Source organism: Hemiscyllium ocellatum, chromosome 29 (assembly GCF_020745735.1).
Source record: "Hemiscyllium ocellatum isolate sHemOce1 chromosome 29, sHemOce1.pat.X.cur, whole genome shotgun sequence".
Taxonomy (NCBI): domain Eukaryota; kingdom Metazoa; phylum Chordata; class Chondrichthyes; order Orectolobiformes; family Hemiscylliidae; genus Hemiscyllium; species Hemiscyllium ocellatum.
Genome location: NC_083429.1, coordinates 47,855,946 through 47,879,303, shown reverse-complemented (window position 1 = coordinate 47,879,303; position 23,358 = coordinate 47,855,946). Strand labels below are relative to the sequence as shown.

The following is a 23,358-nucleotide window of genomic DNA, read 5'->3' as shown; positions in this document are numbered from 1 at the left end:
GTAGTTATGCAAAATAAGTATTTGGTATCAAAGTAATTTAATAAAGACTTGAAAATCCTCTTCAGTCTTCAGTGCAATCATTTCTTTGGTGTCTTGCACTGCCACTTTTCTCAATTAATATTCACAGTTCATATTTAATTAGCATTAAGAGTGAATGAAACATTGCTTTCCACAAAGTAACTCATTCATGTATGAACTGCAATTCCTATTTCTCCTAGTTGTTTTTCAGAGGAGAAAAATGACAAAATATGATATACGAGTTGCAAATATTGTAATTTCAAGTTCCAATTATTTATCACAGAAAAAGGTCTAAGTGATTATGAGAGTCTTTGTCACCTTCAAGTTAGCATGACTATTAAAATAATTATATATATTTTAAAAATGTTATTACTATGATGCTGAATTTTACGTCTTTGCAAATATGATGATTTTTAGAAGAATGAAGGTGATTTTACATTCAGATGGCAAAGCTGCAGCTACAAAGCAAGAGACAGCTGCAAATAGGATTACTGCACATGTGACCCTGACTCTGTTCCAAGCAGTGTTCTGCTTCAGTACAGGACTGCAGAATCACATCTATGTTTTCAACAGAAAATGCTAGAAACCTCAGCAGGCCAGACAACATCTATGCAGAAATGGAAAGAGTTGATGTTTAATGAATGTTTTGGATCAATGACCTTTCATCAGAACTCAGAAAGACGGGTTTCATTAATTTGAAATATTGACTTTGTTTTTCTCTTTATGAATGCTGCCTCACCTGCTGCGTTTTCCAGTATCTTCCGCTTCTATTTTACCGAAATAAAATTTGTTTTTCTATAATTTTTTAAACTCTGTCAAGAACGTGAGAACTTCGATTTTAAAATACTATGTCTCTTTGTTATTTAAGGAGCAAATGTTGACACTAAACCCATTCTCTAAACTATAAATGATTAGTCTGATTGGACATTTGTAGTTTTAAAGCTTCGATTTGCCGATCTGTTTGTTATGACTAAGTAGATCATAAGCAGAACGTGCTGGCGAAGCTGGCAGGTCTGACCATGAATAAATCACCAGGACCACACTCCAGGGTTCTGAAGAAGATAGTTGAGGAGATTGTGGAGACATCGATGGTGATCTTTCACGAAGTGCTGGAGTCAAGGTCCCAGATGACTGGAAAATGACAAATGTCTTGCTTTTTAAGAAGGGAGAGAGGCAGAAGATGAGAAATTATAGGCAGGTTAACCTCACCTTGGTTGTTTGTAAGATGTCAGAAACCATTATGAAAGATGAAATTGTGGAATATTTGGATATGTCTGGTAAAGTGGGGCTGAGTCAGCATTGAGGGCAGGTCATGCCTGATAAGTCTAGTAGAGTTCTTTGTGGTAGTAACAAACGTGTTAGACAAAGGAGAACCAATCATGATCTCTTTGGATTTCCAGAAGGAGCCATATAAGATGAACCTTGCAGTGTTGGCTGACTGCCAGAAGGCAGGGGGTAAAGGAGTCTTTTTGGGGATAGCAACTGGTGACTAGTAGAGTTCTGTAGAGGTCAGTGTTGGGACAACAACTATTCATGTTATACTTTAATGATTTGGATGAAGGAGCCGAGGGCATTTGTGCTAGGTTTACAGGTAACACAAAAAGATATGGGAGAACAGATAGTTTTGAGAAAATGGGCAAGTGCAGAAAGACTTGACAGGTGAGGAGAGTGGGCAAAGAAGTGGCAAATGGAATACAATGTTGGAAATTATAAGGTTATGCACTTTGATAGGAATACTAGATAAAGATCGAGGTTTAGACTATTTTCTAAATGGTGAAAGGCTTCAGAAATCTAAAGTTTAAAGAGACTTGAAAGTCCTAGTTTCAGATTTTATTAAGGTATGCACTTAGATTCATGTAGCAATTAAGAATGCAAATACAATATTGCATTCCTTTTGAAAGTGTGAAAATACAAGCGCTGAGATGTACTGCTGAGTCTGTATAAAGCTCTGGTCAGAGCACATTTGGAATGTTGTGAGTGGTTTGGGATGGAAGTGCTGGTCTTTGAGGGGGTCCAGAAGACAAATAATGATCCCAGGAATGAAGGGCTAGTCATATGAGGAATGGTTGAGGACTCTGGCTCTGTACTTGGAGTTTAGAAAGATGAGAGGGGACCTGATTGAAACTTGAAGAATCCTGACTTGCCTGGATAGAGTGGAGGTGGAGAAAGTCCCGCCTACTCTCCATCTCTCCTACTTTCCACTAGTAGAGAGACTATGACCCAAAGACACAACCTCAGGGTGAAGGGACAATCCTTCAGAACTGAAATGAGGAGAAATTTCTTCAGCCAGAGGGTGGTGAATCTGTGGAACTCATTGCTGTTGAGGCCAAGTCTTGAAACGGATAGGTTATTCATTAGTTAGAGGTTCATGGGTTACAAGGAGAAGGCAGCAGAATGGAGCTGAGAAACGTAACAGCTACAATCAAATGGCAAAGCAGACTTGATAGGATGAATGGTCTCATTCTGCTCCTGAATCTTGTGGTCTAATGATCTAAATGGTGAAGTGAAAAATAATCTTACAGCAGAACAGGGCTACTATTATATTTTAAATCTTTTAAAATAGTTTTTTATTCATTACCTCAGCTTGTATTTTATTTCTATGCTTTTGTCAGTTTTTTGAAAAATATATGATATGTGAAAAAAATATGGCATAGCAAAATTAAACCAGTCTAAAATGCTAACTGCAATGTGTCCAGCCTTTCTCCACTTTATCCGATGTTATAAACGGGTTTTTGAAAAAAAATCCCACTTGTTTGGGGTTGCAGATACATTAATAGCTATCAATGTAGAGGTTTGTTTACTTTTCTAAAATATTGGACAATAGGAAATTAGCCTTTCAACAAAGTTCCATAATTGTAAACTGAGTAGCAACATGTAGCATAATTTGCAGTTAGGAGAAGAAATATTTAAATTATCTCCTAGCTGAATTATACATTATCTTCAAGCCTTTTTTTATCTTTGTTTAGGGAAACCAGTTAGAACCAGGAATACTTCCTCCTTCATCTTATTGTAACCTAGCTCATGATCCTCTTCACCATTTTGCAAGTCTTGAGTGTTTGCCTGATACTCAGATTAGGATTGAGGATACAGACCAGAAAGAGGTCAGGCCCTTGCAACCATCTTTGAAGCCATTACTAGTCGATAAGTCTATAACTGTCAATTTCCCAAGTAATCTACAACCTCTTAAAAGAGAAAATGATAATCAAAAAATATTTGCAGACCTCGAGGAAATTCTAGGAAGAACAGTTTCTTTCAGTTCAAGACTTATAGCTAGTCGCAGTGATCTGGATAGGCCGGAAGAAACCAGGAAAGGTCCTGAGGCAGGTACGTGCTGGAGTTTCTCTGACTCCAATTTGGATAGAATGAGCTTAGGAGATGCAATAAGTAAACAGCCAGCTAACATACCAAAGAAGTCAACAAAATGTAAGACATTTGCAGAAACGCTGCAGCCTGACAATAAAAAAATATCATTTGCACTTGAGGAGCAGGTAATTGTATTCAGTGAGACAGAAAACAAGCAAATACCCATTGAAAATCTTCAGAAAAGTAATTCAATTCAGAATAAACAACCAATTGATGAGATACCACAGAGTATTGTAGAAGAAAACCAAGTTAATGAAAACTTGCCAGCAGGCTATATTGAGGGGCTTGTTGTCTTGCCAATTTGTGACACACAAAATTCATGTTGCAATACACCGCAGAGTGACTACTTAAAGATGTCAACATTCAGTGTTGAAGAATGCTTGATGACTAAGGTGCAAACCGATCAGAGCAAATTTAATAGGGTAATGAGTGAGCCCTGGCTGCGAGACACCAAAGTCATGCAAAATGGACAAACCACCGAAAGCTTTGAGAATCTAGCAACTGGAAACACCAACCTTAACTCAGTTGACTGCTTAAGCAAGGTCTTAACCATAAAAAGGCTTTATGAAACAGAAGGCATTAGGATGAAAACACTGAACAATATTAATATTCCTGAATCGAATTTGAGTGAATTTGTTAATGAAGAATTAGTTACTGAAAATGTTGATATAAACACTTTTATTTCAAGTTCCTCAAATCATATGTCACAGAAAGCTGACCACAGTATGTATGATATTCTTGAACAGAATAAGGATTTTAAATCAGAGAAAAAAGTCACCATAGCTGCTGTAGATTGTGATCTTCGTAAACTCTTTAACAAGCCGAACTTGAACAATTCAAGAAAAGATTTTGACAGCTTGTCATCTTCACGTGCATCCCTGAAAGAAAAAAATGCCACTGCTTATAACAGCTGGATTCACAGCTCAGTCTGCCAGGAGTATGAGGATGATTCTTATTCAGAGGATCAGAGATTTTACCAGGAAATTCTCAAAAAAGTAAAAGCAAACCATGAAGTTAATAAAAGATTTCCTGAAAACACACAGAAAATTACACAAGGAGGACAACCTCCTGATCTGTGTAACAATCAAAGTGAAGATTTTGATTATGGATTTCATTCAGATGTTTATAATTATGAGCCTCATCCAATTCTTTTAGCCACCTCACATAGTGAGGATGAAATTATTAGAGTTGATCTTGGAGTTGCAGGATATATAGATGAGCTGCATGAAACAGTTGAATGTTCAGGGTGTGGAGAAGCAGCCTTTTTGAACTCCCAGTTCTGCCCTCAAACAGGACCAACCTCTGGAGCAGCAGTGCTAACTGGATTAAGAGGTTTGGAAGAAGACTCTATTGTGAATTTTGATCAAGAGGCATGCAATAGCACTAATTGGAATCTTAAAACTGAGGAGCATCAGGCAGAGAGTAATGGAAAGGTAGATGAAACTGTAAGTAAGATAATTGCTGCCTATACATAGTCTAGAATTGTTAAATTTTAAAACAAAGAATTTGGGAAATGTGGAAATGTGCAGAAAGATAAACGTTGTATATCTTTTACTAGAATTGTAACTGGACAGATTTTCTAGAAACATAGAAAAATACAGCGCAGCACAGGCCCTTTGGCCCTCGATGTTGCGCCGACCAAAGCCTACCTAACCTACACTAGCCCAATAACCTCCATATGCTTATCCAATGCCCGCTTGAATGACCATAAAGAGGGAGAGTCCACCACTGCTACTGGCAGGGCATTCCATGAGTTCTCAACCCACTGAGTAAAGATTATGTTCAAAGATCTTCAGTTATGCACTAACATAAATTTCAATTCCACTGATATTAACTGACATAGATGACAAGCAACCACAGGTGCAATTACATCCTCTCCACGAATAGTTAATGTCAGATTGAAGGCAGGAGAGTGCTACGTTTTGGCAGTTACCATGATCACATTGGCCATGTAAACCTTTAAGAAGGATGCCATCTTGTATTTTGTTTTTGTTTCTAGTTTATTCTGTACCATGTGACTAAGAAGCAAATATTTCCTCAACCAAGTGTCTGAATGACTAGCATCTCCTAATTATTGCTGGATCTTCTACACTTCTTCTGAATTAGGTTGAAACTTCTTGTGTTTGGGTTCGCAATCGTTATTTCTCATGTTTTAAAAATAATCCTAGCCCATTTGATAGCCACAATTAACAGTAAAATAAATCTGGGATTACACAATAGGATTGCCAGGTTAAATTTGAACTAAATCCAGTAATTTGACTAAAGATCAGTGTAATAAAGATTACTCAACATTAGACTCCTTTAAGCATTCTGAATTACCCTAGATTTTGAATGCCAGTAATCTGTGTAAATCTGGTGCTCTCATTTGGCTGCTTGTATTTCCCAAGTACTGGAAAGGCTCGGCTAATGTTAGACAGTAATTGTCTCTGCAGTACCAAGACTAAAACACAGGTTCTTCCGAGTCTTATTTTGTCAACTTCCCAAATCTTGTTCATGTCATAGAAAAGTGAACATACCAAAACAAAATTGTGTTTGCAATCTAAAAATGCAGGCATTCCTTGTGGCACAGTGGTAGCATTCCTACCCTGGGCTGGGAGGCCCAACTTCTATTTCTACCTGCTTGAGAGCTGTATAATATCTCTGAGCAGGTTGATTGGGAAAAAAAATGTGAAATATAAGATATGGACCCTCAAAGATTGCAATGTTATAGTTTATGGTATTGCAAGTACATTGTATACAGTACTGTAATTAATCACATGATCTGAAGTTCTCATTTTCTGATTACGTTTAGAATTGGTAGTGAACAGTGAGAGTCCAAACCCTATGTTTGTAACTGTTGAACGGTTATTTTAATTTTTGTGTACTTCCTGATATGTCTTAAAAAATATTGAGTCAATTGAAGAAAAGTCCCCTTCAAATTTGTGGGTGGCACGGTGGCACAGTGGTTAGCACTGCTGCCTCACAGCGCCTGAGACCCGGGTTCAATTCCCGACTCAGGCGACCGACTGTGTGGAGTTTGCACGTTCTCCCCGTGTCTGCGTGGGTTTCCTCTGGGTGCTCCGGTTTCCTCCCACAGTCCAAAGATGTGTGGGTCAGGTGAATTGGCCATGCTAAATTGCCCATAGTGTTACGTAAGGGGCAAATGTAGGGGTATGGGTGGGTTGCGCTTCGGCGGGTCGGTGTGAACTTGTTGGGCCGAAGGGCCTGTTCTACACTGTAAGTAATCTAATCTAAAATTGTTTTGATGTAACCTATCCTTTTAAATGCATGGTACTTATTTAAAATTCTTTGCATGGCCAAGCGAGGGGTTGATTTTCACAGGTCTTCACAATAATGTCTTTCTTACTGTTTTGCTGTGCATGCATGAAATGCCAGGGGAAGCTTGCGGGTTTGTCAACATTAGTGCATAAGACTGAAACTCCTTCCTTCTACTTTGGGTACCAAATGGCAGTATCCAATGTTCCCTTGTTGTGCTCTAGCCATGTGCTCAGCCCTTTCTCAGAACAGCATTTCTTTCACACCAGTACAATATTTCCCTTACCAATGAACTGCCTCTAGGTGAGAGATTGCAAGTTTAGTGCTAATTCAGTGATAGCTTTGTGCTCAGACATCTATTCCATGAGGCAGTAGTTATAGATGTGTCATTGTTAACTTCCAAAATCAGTGAGGCAAAAGTGAGGACTGGAGATTCTGGAGAAGAGATTTTCCTGATGCAGGGCTTTTGCTCAAAGTGTCGATTCTCCTGCTCTTCGGATGCTACCTGACCTGCTGTGCTTTTCCAGCAACACACTCTTGACTTTAAAAATCAGTGATCTATTTATAGATTATTGAAATAAGTAAATTTTGAAGCCACTTGTATGATACTGTCAAAAGTGAAGTGTTCTTTTGACTGGGGTACCATTATGTTCTTCTATCCTGTGCCTTTGCTTCCATTGCACTCAACATTTTGAATCGTGTGTGACTATTATGGGAGGAAAATGAGTGAAGCAGAACTGAGAGAGCACCAAAGGCATTCACTTATCAAAAGCAGCCAGTGAACCAGAAGTTTCCTTTCCATTTCTGGGAATTTCTTTTTCAATTTTTTTTTCCATTTTAATATATTTTTCCACCTGTTGGTCTGCAATCTACTGACATTAGACCATAAGAGGAATCAATATGCAACTATAAGACATTAGACCATAAGAGGAATCCCAATGATCCACATCATCCTCTACTTTCTCATTCACTGTGTTAATTGGTGCTGCTTACTGTTGATGATCAGCCTACTGCCTTGGGAAAATGATGTTCTATTCAAGGCAGAGATTATGACTTTAAGCATTGTTGCACTCTTCTTTGGAACTGAGTCCAGAAATTAGGGAGCGAAAATGCTACAAACAATGAGCAGGTCAACCCTCATCATTTGTGGTATGTTATCATCTAGTATGATCTGAAGGTAATCTTGAGACCTAATGAATTGAGAAAATAAGTAGTGCATGTAATAACTAAGCATTAATTGGGTTTGAATTGGCTGAATTAATATGGGAGCAAGTAATCAGTGGGGTGAGAGTTTTAGATATCACATGTAAGTTTGGATTTGAATTCTGTTCAAATTTTTTTTTTTGATTAGATTACTTACAGTGTGGAAACAGGCCCTTCGGCCCAACAAGTCCACACCGACCCGCCGAAGCGCAACCCACCCATACCCCTACCCCTACCCCTACATTATCCCTTACCCCTTACCACTATGGGCAATTTAGCATGGCCAATTCACCTGACCCGCACATCTTTGGACTGTGGGAGGAAACCGGAGCACCCGGAGGAAACCCACGCAGACACGGGGAGAACATGCAAACTCCACACAGTCAGTCGCCTGAGTCGGGAATTGAACCCGGGTCTCCAGGCGCTGTGAGGCAGCAGTGCTAACCACTGTGCCACCGTGCCGCCCACATGCCACCGTGCCGCCCATGATGTTCTTCTGTGTATAACATTGTTATTCTATGTTGATTGAGTCAAATTGTTAAGTTTTGGGTATGACCATCATTGCTTCCTGAAAGTGAGCCTTAGGATCAGTGAAATAATGAAGCATCTGGGTTATTTCTTTTCCAAAGAGGAAAAGAGGTATGGGCTTAATACTTGTATTGTCAGACAAAAACAAGACAAGGAAATTAGACCCTTGTGAATAGTTTGAACAGATTGTTAACTTCATGCATAATATTTATCAAAAACAAGATTTATTGAGTACTTATGAGTCATGGTCATTTTTTTTGACAAGGATAGGAAGACTGAGGACAATACTATGGAAAGTACATTATGAAATTCAATACATCGTACACCAAACTGCAGAGTTTCATTTGGGAACTCCCCAATCTGTGCTGACCTTTTAAGTTATTGGACTGTGTCAAAGTACCATGCATGAATAGACGTACAGTTTTGATAGGAATTAAATTTGTGGATAAGCTTCGCATAAACACTTCATTTTTCATTTTAACTAAACACTTTTGGACTGGAGCTTTTAAATTAAGCTCCTTACACTGAGCTAATCTATTTAAGGATTCTAAAGAAATTTCCTTTTTTTCAGGAGCATCTGTTTTACACATCGAGCTTCTACAAAAGGAAAAAGCAAAAGGTTTCTTGAAGTTCTAGATGTTTTCCCTAAGCCAAAAATCAACACAACTTAATGCTTCTAACTGAAGACTAATGTTCACCAGTTTATGCAGTTCGCTTGTGAAAGTCACCCATTGATACATCATAGAATCTATGCAGTGTGGAAGCAGGCCATTCAGCCCATCAAATCCACACCAACCCTCTGAAGGGCAGTCCAATCAGACTCTCACTATCCCAGTAATCCTGACTTTCCCATGGCTAATCCACCTAGTCAGCATATCTCCGAACACTATGGACAATTTAGCATGGCCAATCCACCTAACCTGCACATCTTTAGACTGTGGGAGGAAACCAGAGTACCCGAAGGAAACCCACTCAGACACGAGAAAACTTTGTTCCCCCGAGGGTCAAATCGAATCTGGACTGTGAGTCAACAGTGCTAACCACTAAGCCACTGTGCCTCCCAAGTTCAAAATTGAAGTTCTAAAATAAATTATACTAAAATTTGTCTCCACAAAATATCTCTCTTTGTCCAAAACGTTAAAGATAGAAAGACTGGTAGCATTCAGACCCAGTTGGTCCTGTCTTTGTTTCCAGGTGTGTAAATTTTGTATAAAAAACAAAAAAAAACTGTGGATGCCATAAATCAGAAACAGAAATTGTTGGAAAAGCTCAACAGGTCTGGAAACATCTGTGGAGAGAATTCAGAGTCAATGTTTTGGTTAAGTGACCCTTCCTCAGAACAGTTCTAAGCTTTTCCAGCAATTTCTGTTTTGTCTGTGTAAACTTTGACCCTGTTCAGCACAAATCCTGAATCCCCAAAAGATGTGCCATTCTGTTTTAATTACTACAAAGGACACCTGTGAATGGCCATAAAAAGTCTGTTACCAATTGCAAATGTAATGACTGGCAAGAGCCAATTGTTTACTGCAATCTGCAAAGTCGGAGTTTTTTTTCTGAAAAGCAGCAAGCGAAATAACACATGAATTTTGGTAATATAATAATTTGCTCGTTTGTCAAATGTAGCTTTTGACCCTGCAAAGATCTTTTATTATAATGCCAAAGCATATTGTGTCTGTCTGAAAATAAAATGAAAAAGAAATTCTATTTTTGGGTTACAAAATGAGCAAAAGGGTGTGTTGGTTAATGCAGTTACACGTTAACAGGGCGACAGATGACCCTATTCATCAGCTTAATTGTTTGTAAGCAGGAGGGTGTGGTTTCTTGCTGTTCTATTCATATGATAATGTAATCAGGCACCAATTCAAGATGCCATTCATAGTGGCATGACACTTAGCCCAAGCATGGAAATTGAGGATGAACAATCCTTTAGTGTTTCTTTGCAAAAGATCACTACATTTTGATTTTCAGATTCAAGAATTCTGAGGAGAAATGACCATGACTATTCCAAATAATCTTCCATACCCATTTATTTTGTTTATTTATTTACTCATTTGATATGGCTGTTGCTGAGCGGACCAGCCTTCATGTCAACGCATACCTCCGCCAGCTAGTCCACACAGGATCTAAGTGCATGGCCGGGGATTCTGTCCAGGCTTATTGCTTCCCATGAGTTGACTCCCAGGAAGACCGATTTGACGTCTGCAGTGGTAGCAGAGGGAACAGGTGCATCTGGGATTGTCGGGGGGCAGATAGAAAGCATTGAGTGCATCATGGAGGAATGTTCACTATCTTTCACTACTTGATTTTCTATCCTGTTATGTCACAGGCAGCGGGAACCTGCATAGTTGGTTTAGGCCTCTAACTTGGTCCGGTACTGCCTCTTGACATTTCTGATGGTTTTGCAGAGGTCATATCTGGATTTTTTGTATAGGTCTGGGTTGTCCGACTTGAATGCTGCATGTCTGGTCTTCAGTAGGGAGTGGATTTCCTGGTTCACCCAAGGTTTCCAGTTGCTGCTAATGCTGTTTGGTACACAAATAGCCCTGTTTGGTAACTTCACCAGGTTGTCACCTCATTTGTAGCATGTCTTCCTGCACTTCCCATTAAACCAGCGTTGATCCCCAGGCTTGGTGGCAGTAGTTGAGTGGGGAATATCTTGGACCATGAGGTTGCAGATTGGGTTGGAGTAGTATTCTGTGCTGTTGATCGCCTATAGTGCCTCTCAGAATCATTGAATCATAGAATCCCTACAGTGCAGAAAGAGGCCATTTGACCCATAAAGTGTGCACCAAACCTCTGAAGACCATCACACCGAGACCCTGACCTTGCATTTCCCATGGCTAATCCACCTAGCTTGCACTTTCCTGGACACTGTGGCCCCATTTAGCATGTTCAATCTATCTAACCTGCACATTTTTGGACTGTGGGAGAAAACCAGAAAAAACCTGGAGGGAACCCACAAAGATATGGGGAGAACATGTAAGCGCTACGCAGACAGTTGCCCGAGGCTGGAATTGAATCCGGATTCCTGGGGCTGTGAGGTAGCAATGCGAGGTAGCCATTGAGCCTCTGTGCCACCCTATGAGTCGATACATGCAATTCCATCATGAATGCACAGTCTTGAGTTGCTGGATCTGTTTGATTCCTGTCCCATTTAGCACTATGGTAATGCCACACAACATGATGAAGGTTACTCTCAATGTGAAGATGGGACTTTGTCTCCACAAGGACCATGCAGTGGTCATTTACTGATATTAGAACATTGAACAATACAGCACAGGAACGGGCCCTTTGACCGATGATGTTGTGCTGACCGAGATGCCATTTTTATGGACATATGAATCTGCAGCCAGCAGATTGGTAAAGATAAGGTCAAGTATGTGCTTCCCTGTCACTAGTTCCCTCACCACCTGTTGGTGATGGTCATTGAAATCTCCAGCCCAAAGTCCATTCTGTGCCATTGCCACCCTCAATGTTTACGAATGAAGTCTAAATGGCCAGCCAGTGCGCAAGAGTATTTGGACAAGTCTGAAACAGTCATATAATAGTTGCTGGGGATCTAAAGGAGAAATCATTGCAAATATGCAGCACATCAATTAGCATCTTCGAAGAAAGAGCATGTATTAATGTCTCACCTGCTGACCCTCTTCCAGAATTTAAATGGTGTATTTTGTTATGCGAAGCCCTGGGCAATTCAGAGTTTCAACACGGTTTCTGATTTTTAACATTTTTTTTTCAAGGTGGTCACCTGCTTGAATGGAATTAGTAAGTGAATGCGATGTGAGTTTAGAATGCTGTAATAGGTATTATAGTAGGATTGGTTCTTGGTGAAATATTATTAATTTTATCCATTCAAAAACAGATAATTTCATAACCCTCCTGAAAGGGTTGTGATGAGCAAATGTAATTCTTGTTGAATTTTTAGTGTCTCTTGCAGACTCACCATGATTGCTTAATTAAGGTAAGCTCTCTGCAATTACAGTGAGAAAGCCATAGATTTCCTATTCTGCATTCATGTTGTTGGTTTAATTTATTAGCAACACTTCACTGTGGTTCTGGTACTAAAGCAGGGGAGGGAGAGAGGATGTGAGTGTCTAAATTGACTTAAACCATATGTTTGCATCATTGTTTCATATTCCATATTAAGTTGGAACATTCAGTAGAACCACCACATTTGGTGTTCATGAAACATACTGGTACATCTTGAGCCATACATATATTTTGTGACACTTAATATATATACCCTGTTTCGGCTGATGTCTTGTAGTCTGCTGAGAGGATGAACTGGTGCCTTGTCCCTGCTCTGTCTGAAAAAAAGGGAAATATGACAAAAGGCCCGCAGTGACTTTCCAGTCATTTTCTTTCTCTCTCCCTCCATCCCCAGCCCACAGTCATCACTCATGTGAAAGCTTTGACAATGAATGTTGGCAAGCTATTCAATCATGTTAGTGGTAGGAAGGGAATAGCATTACAACTGAGCTCAATCCTGTTTACAATAGAAATAGGAATTGACTTTGTTTTACATGATTTATTTCGGGTAAATTCAAGTTTAAAATTGCATCCCCCTGTTTTGTCTATTCAATAGTTCCTTAATTTAGTGAAATTAGTACATAACTGATCATAACAATACAGCAAAAACTTTGTAATTATATAATGCTTTCTAATATCGGGAAAAAAATCCTATAGAAATGTAATCAGACAAAATTGACATAGTCAAAAGAGAATACAGGAGAATTTTATTAAAGGATTGAAATTTTTGTCAAAGATAATCTGTTTTCGAGAGAGGTAAAGAGGTTCAGCGATGGAAGTTAAGAGTTTAAAGCCCATGTAGTTGAAAGCATAGCTGCCAACATTGGGGGTTAAAGCTCACATGAATCAAAATTCAAGAGTTGACTTTTAGTAGAAAATCAGTAGCAAAAAGAGGAAAAAGAACTGATTAGTGACCAAAAATGGTGAAGTGTGGCTGACACACTAAATGAGCATTTTGCATCTGCCTTTAGTTCTTGAGCAGAATTCATAGTAATGAAAGAGAAGGTAGTTGAGCCACACACAGATAACAAGGTAGTATGAGAGAGACTGGCTGTTCCTAAAATTGTCAAATCATCAAGAACAGATAGGGTGTAAGCAGTGGCCTGCACTGATTCACAAGTTTAATGTGAACCTGGGACAGCCACTTCTGTTTGCAAAATAAGGTAATTTTTAAAAAAAAATCTTGTGATGACAGCATTCATGACTGATGGGTCCCTTTGAAGATTGCTGTCCCAGTGCCTGAGACTACCTATTCCAACATATTGGGTGCGTATTATCCAATTGCCAGGTCTGTGTTTCTACATACGTTATGACAGCTGTGGATACACTTTTAAATGGTCAAGCCAGTTTATGCAAAATATATATGTTGTGCTGTTAGCGTATCATCAATCGTATGATCTTTTTATTTTTATTTGTAAATAAATCTGGAGGATTTGGCTTGTGTTTGATAGTGCAAGGTGGTAATTTTCTGTCTTCAGAAACATTAGGTAAACTCTGGTTGAAGATTTGTAGCTCGGGTGTCCGTTGTTGTGGTTCTGTTCGCCGAGCTGGAAGTTTTTGCTGCAAACGTTTCGATCCCTGGCTAGGGAACATCATCAGTGCTATTGGAGCCTCCTGTGAAGCGCTGCTTTGATGTTCCTTCCGGTATTTATAGTGGTTTGTTCTTGCCGCTTCCGGGTGTCAGTTTCAGCTGTAGTAGTTTGTATGTGGGGTCCAGGTCGATGTGTCTGTTGATGGATGTTCTTGCCGCTTCCGGGTGTCAGTTTCAGCTGTAGTGGTTTGTATATGGGGTCCAGGTCCATGTGTCTGTTAATGGAGTTTGTGGATGAATGGCATGCCTCTAGGAATTCCCTGGCTGTTCTCTGTCTGGCTTGTCCTATGATGGTAGTGTTTTCCCAGTCAAATTCATGTTCCTGGTTGTCTGAGTGTATGGCTACTAGGGATAGCTGGTCGTGTCGTTTTGTGGCTAGCTGATGTTCATGGATGCGGATTGTTAACTGTCTTCCTGTTTGTCCTATATAGTGTTTTGTGCAGTCCTTGCATGGTATTTTGTAAACTACGTTAGTTTGGCTCGTGCTGGCTATTGGGTCCTTTGTTCTCTCACTAGAACAAAGGACCCAATAGCCAGCACGAGCCAAACTAACGTAGTTTACAAAATACCATGCAAGGACTGCACAAAACACTATATAGGACAAACAGGAAGACAGCTAACAATCCGCATCCATGAACATCAGCTAGCCACAAAACGACACGACCAGCTATCCCTAGTAGCCATACACTCAGACAACCAGGAACATGAATTTGACTGGGAAAACACTACCATCATAGGACAAGCCAGACAGAGAACAGCCAGGGAATTCCTAGAGGCATGCCATTCATCCACAAACTCCATTAACAGACACATGGACCTGGACCCCATATACAAACCACTACAGCTGAAACTGACACCCGGAAGCGGCAAGAACATCCATCAACAGACACATCGACCTGGACCCCACATACAAACTACTACAGCTGAAACTGACACCCGGAAGCGGCAAGAACAAACCACTATAAATACCGGAAGGAACATCAAAGCAGCGCTTCACAGGAGGCTCCAATAGCACTGATGATGTTCCCTAGCTAACGAAACTTCCAGCTCGGCGAACAGAACCACAACAACATTAGGTAAACTTTTGATATATTTTTCAGTAGCCAATTTCCCACTTATCAGGTTGAAATGTTAAGGTTATTACTAACCCAAGCTTTGGCTAAACAAATCTGATACAGAAAAATGTTGGAGGTTTCAGTTCAGAAGTGATTTTACATGTGCTTGGAAGCAGTGAACAGAAATGGTTGGAGGTCGGTTTTGTGGAGATAATAAGGTGCAAGACTGCCACCTTTATAAATGAACTTATCAGAATCTCCAGTTGATAGAAGTAATGAGCTGATATTTCTGCTTTAATTTAAATCTCTCCTGTGTTGGAGAAGCAAGGTCAACTGTAGCAGCCTTTTGGAGCCTATGCTTTCGTTTAGTGTGGTTTTTAGAGTTTCCTGGTCTGTGTGGCTTAGTCTTAACAGTGGGTGATTCATCAAGTCAAAATGAAAGAGGAAGAGTGTTTTGAGAAACAAGATCTTTGAATTTGCAGTATTATAAAGAGGATAAAGAGTAGCAATTGTGGTTCTACTGAGTGCCCAGATACAGGATCCAACAGTGTAATAAGAAACTGAGCTTCTTTTCAAGAAATGTTTGTTTTAGGAAATAATTCTGGATTAAGGAGTCATGTCCAGTTTTTGCTTCCCTCCATCAATACTAATATCGCAGCAATTAAAGTGCCTCTGAATGCTTTACAGATGCAGTCAGATGATGCTATGCATAGATTACTTTTTTAATTCTCCTTTGAACTCAATCCTACAAATAGACAGAATTCTTGTCTGTAAACCTGGAGTTTGGGAATAGAATCGAGGATTAACCTAGTATACTGATCTCTGCCAAAATTGATATTTAAAATCAGCCTTGCTGTCAAATCCTTATGCCAGCTCATACAATTCTATATTGTCTTAATTATGTGGTGGAGAAATGTTTATTAATTTTTAAAAAATATTTATTGTGCTCCTTAATCATTGTGAGAGTGTTGAAATAAAATCATTGTGAGAGTGTTGAAATAAAATAATCAGAATCTTGTCTTTAGAAAACATTTTCAGTGGTGGAAAATTATCTGTATTATCAGCATAAATTAAAATTTCAGCTTGATTAGGCTTCATTAGTGCAGCATCATCAGACAGCATTAATCTCCCTGGTCTAGGCACTGAAACTGACTAGCTGTGTTGCTTCATAAATGGTGCACCACAAAGCTTGATGCAGTATGCCTAATAATACTTTACTGCTTTGCACAGCAATTTGGGACACTGAGCCGATTGAGAGTTTACGATAAAGTGTGAGGAAATCCTTCTTCATCTGCTCCTTTCACCCCCAAACACTATATGTTCCAGCCTGCCTTCACATGCATTTTTTTATATGAGAATCTGCTATAATTTTCCACAAAGTAATTGTCTTCACTGCTTAGTTTTGAGTTTTTCTTTAAATTACACTCACATCACAAGATCCTTTTATGCTGCTTGCTATAAACTGCTGTCATTTGACAGCAGAAGTAGAATGATGTGTTTGTAGTAAAGTGAATTTAATTTGAACTAACGTATCAGCAGTAAGAATTTGGTTTCATTACATAAGCTTTACAGCAAACACCACAGATAGAGTTGACATGTTTGATAAGCCTTATGTTTAGCAGTGACACATTTACTATCAATTAACTGTTGCTATGCCCATGTGTACGAATGGAATTTATATCAAATGTCTTTGTAACTGAAGAATTAAAGTGTTTGTACTCTAAATGGAATCAGATATTTACATAATTGATTAATTTAATTCCATTTACAATAACCAATAAACCTTTCTTTTGACTCTTCACAGCATTTTTACTTTAAAAACATTGTAGTATCCTTGGCCAGTCTCTACTCTGTGATACAGAGGGCAGACCTTTAAGCAATATGAGAGCAGACTAGTTCTTTTTAAATGTATCTGGGATCAAGGGAACATAGTGGTAGAGACTAATTTTACCTCCCTCTGCTTACAATGTGACTATGATATCAGCATTGTGTTTTTGATTGTTGGTATGCATGCATTCTTCCACTTGTGTGATTTATTGAAGTAGCTATATCCACACTAGGCATACATAATATTAAATAAGCCTGCTTTTAATTACTAATACTTCCTGAGCAAATCTTCATACCACATTTGGGTAACTCAGCATTCACTATTACATCACTCATCAATTAAAGCATTTGTGAATTAATGTAACTCAATTTTTTTCCAAAATAAGGTACCACAGTTGGTTGTTTAAATAAAATCCATTGCTCCATTGGTACTGCAAATAAGGTTGAAGTGTTTTAACTCTGTTTTTGAATTTAAATTCAGTCAGATTAATGGGTTGGAAGTCTGTTCCAGTATTTAAGAAGACTTTTGTATCAAATGGGTAGTTCACCATTGACAATCTCATTTGGAGAGAGATACAAATATATTTACTATCTGAATGGTTCCCTGACTTTGTGGTAGCAAATAGGAACCTTTATTTCATATTCGACCAATGATATCCTTGATCTCGTAATTCTTCATTTTTGTACTGAAGCTTTGAAGTTGCCAACTTTTCACCAGTGCTCTGCCTGACCAAAAGTCTAAATTTGAGGACTATTCTGCAAATGCAGTTTCACTTAAAGATTTAATATCATCTTAAAATCAAAACCATAGGGACATTCTTTTTAAAGCAATGAATTGCTGTTTAGATCTTGCATATCGGAGGAAGCTAACTCTCAAAATTGTGGCATATATTTTAACTCATTTATATCAAGATCCCACCAGGGTGGCAATTCATGGATTCTTATTTATGAATCTCTTGGGTTACAAAATGTTCATTAACTAAATTAGATCATATAAGTTGTGCTTAATATTTTAAAAGGGGATAAGTTTCATGAATAATCAAGAGAACGAGTTAGAGAAAAGCACTAGTAGTCAGAATGCAGGACTTCTTTTCCACTTCTACTGAGGCCAGATGAATCAAACTAGAGCTGGAACCTCAACCTATGTTAATAAGTACATGTCATATATACAGATGTCATTGTACTCTAATTCTTTTGAACTTGTAATTATAAAAACATAGGAACAGAAGGAGGCCATCAAGCTCTTTAAGCCTGTTCAAGCATTCAATGAAATCATGGCTGATCTATGGTCCAACTCCATATGCCTGTCTTTGGCTCATATCCCTTAATACCTTTACTTAACAAAAAATTATCATTCTCAGATTTTATAAATACCGTCAGGATCAGAATGTAGGTGTTCATTTTAGTGCCTGTGTCCGGTATGTTTATGTGTAGGTCTTCTTTTTCCCAGAATGAGTGTCCCAATTTCTGTAAATAATTCCAACTGTTGCAGCCAAGTCCAGAGGGATGAATAAATTCTTCCCTTTTAGTTACTCCCAAGTTTAGCATAATTAGGTTTTAAATTTTTAAACAGATGTTTTATTCTCCATTCAGTATGTACTCGAACATGCATTAAAGTGAAGAAACAAGCAGATTGCCAAATTAATCAAAATTATGAATTTTAAGTATTGTAAACTCACCGAGGTGAAGTATCACATTTTTTAAAAATGTAAAAGCTTGTCCTGAATTCTGTGACATAGTGTGTGTCTCTCTCGTGCGCGTGCACACACTCACACACATTTGTCTAAGCAAATAGAACAAATACAGGGTAGAAGGAGTATAACTGTAAAAAACTGCAGTTCTTGGGTGAAGGAACTATGCATTTTGTGTGGAGTTTGCACATTCTCCCCGTGTCTGCATGGGTTTCCTCCAGGTGCTCCGGTTTCCTCCCACAGTCCAAAGATGTGCACGCTAAATTGCCCATAGTGTTAGGTGCATTAGTCAGAGGGAAATGGGTCTGGGTGGGTTACTCTTTAGAGGGTTGGTGTGGACTGGTTGGGCCGAAGGGCCTGTTTCCACCCTGTAAGGAATCTAAAAAGAAAGTATTTGATTCTTTAGCTTTTATTCCTGATGAAGGGCTTTTGCCCGAAACGTCGATTTTGCTGCACTTTGGATGCTGTCTGAACTGCTGTGCTCTTCCAGCACCACTGATCCAGAATATGCATTTTGATGCTGATCTTGAAGCTCCGGAAGAGGTTGTGGCTTGTTCTTTGGGAGAGTCTTTTAAAATTACAGTCAGTCCTTTTTCCAGAGTGGATGCTATGATGCTTGGAGTTCCATTTTGTTTTTAAGTTTTCAGTAAAAGTATATACCAACTTGTAACAAAGACAGAGTTTCAGCTTGAGAAATTGTAGAGTGAAGGAAATACTGTTGCATTGTGTGAGGAGGCTCTTCAATATTTTATTGGATGGTCCTAGATTCTGCAACAAACTCACAAGCTTCTTATCATTGTTTTCCTTGGAGGGTTTTTTTTGTGAAGACTCAGCGTCCACAACGGTGATCATTTATTTTTAACCGTGTGTTTCAATGGTCCAAGATCAGCGGTCCAAAACTACCCGTCAATATCGATAGAGGTGTTTCCGTCCTCCCCTTTGCAGAATGAATTTTGGAAGATGGCCTTTGTTCCGGCAATAGTCATGAAGTCTTGTCCATCGAGACATTTAAAGGTTACATTGTAGATTCCAGATGGTGAATTTGAATGCCCATGCACCCTTGGATTAATTAATTACCCTTAGATAGTCTTTCCAGGGTATGATGGACAGATTCAGCCATGTTATTTAGACATTCCCTTGTAATTTCCTGTTAAGCTTGGCTACTTTAAAGAAGCAGTATTGAAATGTTCATTTTTGACTCTTCTCTCTCAAACCAAAGTCCAACACTTTTGAGCTAGAGATCTATGGGATTTAAAAATTGGCTGTCCATATTTAGTGTTATCATGTCACAGTAGCAAATATTTTGTGAGTTTTAAAGTAACGAAGTTCATTTATCATCAAACTCTTAATCTATATTTTAAAGATAAATCTCAATTACATGTCTGTCTCAGAGGCTCGCATCCAATAAGATGAAGGTAAAATGATGTGATTAAACTTATAATTATCTGTCTTTTTCATGACAGGACAGATGAAGGCAATGAATTGTATCTAAGGTTTCCTACAGTGGAATTTTCAGGAGATTATTTCAAAATGTTGAAACAGGTTTTCCCACTTTCAGGGTATTTGCTGTTTATTATCTTGACTACCTGGATAACTCAGATGTATTTTGCTAGTTTTCTTTTCTGCAGCTTCTTGCTCTTTTGAAAAAGGAAACATAACGGCTTTCTCACAAGTCAAAAGTCCTTTTTCCATAGAAAGGGTGGTGTATTGATTATGTATCCTGTGTGTTGTGTTTAGTACCTGAAAAGTTTGGGACATATGAGGGATAAGGGACTTTCATAATGCAATGGGGCATTGATGGAATCCATTCACACTCATCTTACACTTGCTGACTTTTGATGTTTAATTTGTTTTTCTCTTATGAAATAGAGATAGGTTGGGTGATATTCCATAATTGTTTTGATGATGTTTCAGTCTTAGCAAAGAATTTCCCGGATGGCTGTGAATGTCTGTATTTAATTAGGTATTGCTTCAGATTCAGGATTGTTTACAGCTCAAAGTATCAAAGGACATTTGATCCTCTGTCGTCTCTTCAATAGCCTATCATCAAGATTTTATTGGCTGTAAGTTCTTAATATTCTGGAACATGGCAATGCAAAGACAGAATTTAATGTTGCACAATATATAGGAAGTACTGAGTAATAAGGAGTGATTCCAAGGAACTAATCTCACTGGAGAATCCCAGTCATAAACTATAAAAGCAAAATCTGAGTGATTTATTGTAAACCCAACAATGGGACTAGAGATTAAAAATCACTGTTAGCAAAACCATAATTACATTGCTCAATGCACTACCTTAAACAGATGAATACCTTTATGGACTATGAAATGCTGTGCAATGTCATGCAAGTACATTAGGTATTTTTCAGCTGTTGGTGTGACCAATAATTTCTATTCTTAAAGCTCCCCTGATACTCTTGCTGGTGGATAAAAACAATGCCTAGTGTATCAATAAACCAAGTAATCCAGGATGTTCCAGAGACATCTTGGTGAGCACATGTATTCAGATTAGGTTAAATGACAATAGAGAAAAATTAGCCAATGCCTATCTGATGCACACTGACCTTTTTTATATTTGTGCAGAGATTGGGGAAGGCAAGGGCCAGCTTGGCTATGGTGAATATTTTTCTGGCATTCTCTTGCTCAACTTGTACTTGAAATCCCTTTGTCTGTGTGTAAGATTTAAATGAGATAGAAACAGTTGCAGTTGTACAAAGGGAACAAATTATAAGAGGCAGATTTGAGCTAATTCATGAACTTCTGTTTGGAATTCTGGGTCAGGAATTGGAGACAAATTCCCAAATCTTTCAAGATGGCTGTAGAGATGTAAATTTCAATATCTGATGAGCTGAATGATCTCTCATCTATGACTGTTATTCTGAAAGCTTAAGTAGAAAAATCTAAGACATTTAGTGCCTGTAGAAGTATATTAAAATAATCCTGACCATCAAGGTATGGGGCAGGCTTGATAGCCCAGCATGATTTTTTCTCTGCTTGTCAGTTTTATAAGAGTCAGTGCCTTCAGGGAGAGAAACTTATTGAATATAAAAAGTTACAAACTGATTTCCTATACTAACCAAGGCAATAAAAATAAGAACAAACATGTTATGTTAGAAGTATATATACAACACTGGTTAGACTATTTCTTAGTGTTGCTTATAATTCTGGTCACCATATTAAAGAAAAAATGTGCTTGTACTCGAGGATGCAGAGGAAGTTTGCAAGAATGTTGCCAGGACTGGAAGATTTAGCTGAAAGGAAAGATTGAATAAGCTTGGGCTTTCTTTCATACTTAGGAGACTGAGGAATGACCTAATTGAGATGTCAGGTGAAGAATTGTGACTTTGTGTTATGGACCTAATGCAAGAAGGTGGCATAAGACTTGGGTGTCTTCTCTGTCTTCACTGGCACAGGCATGATGCACGAAATAGCTCCCTTCTGTGTCACAAACTTCTATGATTTCTATGAATTATTTTCAGTTTATACTTGTTTTCTCTACTTCACCCTTTTAAGGTGCTGTTAGGCCTTTTTTGCATTTCCAGTGTGTAAGGCTGGCTAATTCCAATCAGAGGTCGAATTTCCACATGTGTCATTCTGTACCTTTGAGTAATAAATGAAGTCACACTTCATTGTCAAAGGGATATTTGTTTTGAGCCGGTATTTTCCACTACCGGCAGTTGTTATGCCAACATCAACTTAATTTAACCAACTCATAATCCGCATCTTAATGTGCCGATTAAATTTACAGTGTTATTGCTGCACAATTGCAAGAACTTAATATGTAGTAAATTAATAGGAAATGACACTGTCCTATGTAAAATATATAAAACAAATTTCACTATGTCTGCCACATGAAATATTGCATTGCAGTATTTTAATAGATTGATTGAATGTGCAGCTCTGAGTAATATGTTATTCACACTTTTAATAAATGATCAAGCCCTTATATTCCATCTTTTTCTACACAACTTTGCTGCATTTGTCTGATATACACGGAGTTATTTTAAAAATTTTTTCAATGCTTTAACCTATTTGGAAAATGCTACTTTTGCTGTCCCAGTGGCGAACAGTTTTACCTGTTCCACACAGACCGCAACTGCCTCAGGAAGAAGCTACTTGGTTCATCATGCTTGTGCTAGTGAAATAAGAGGTACCCAGTCTTATGCCATCTTCTTGCATTGGGTCAATATCATTGCAGGTCACAATGGCTGTCTGTGCTGAGGAAGTTCCTGTCCACTGAAGCAATAAAGAGGTATGGGTGTTTTGATTAGCAACAGTACCTCTAGATCAGGAAAAGGGAAATAAGGAATAATTCTGCTGATGGGTGTTGTCCACCAGACATTGCTGGTAACGCACAAGTATGTTAGGTAAAGGTTTGATCAGGTTCAGTTCTGATTCCTCTTCTCTCTGTCTGAACATTCTGCTGCTGCTTGCAGTTAGGATCCCACATAAAGAATGATCACTGAGGCATGGTAGCAAACTGCCTAGTACAATTGGTAAGATGCAACATCAAGAAATTAATATCTTTGGGCTATAAGAAAAGGCGGGATTGGAACAAATCACCAGTACTGATTTGATGATAAACTGATGTTTGATTAGATTACTTACAGTGTGGAAACAGGCCTTTTGGCCCAACAAATCCACACCGACCCGCCGAAGAGTAACCCACCCAGACCCATTCCCCTACACCTAACACTACAGGCAATTCGGCATGGCCAATTCACCCAACCTCCACATCTTTGGATTGTGGGAGGAAACTGGAGCACCCGGAGGGGACCCACGCAGACACAGGTAGAAT

General features: G+C 38.7%; 1 protein-coding gene across 8 annotated transcripts in view; it reads left to right on the top strand.

Moving 5' to 3' along the window:
- Positions 1 to 23,358, top strand: part of LOC132829613 (centrosomal protein of 164 kDa-like) — a 219,217-nt gene that overhangs the window by 71,573 nt on the left and 124,286 nt on the right. The gene's annotated exons all lie outside the window — the stretch shown is intronic.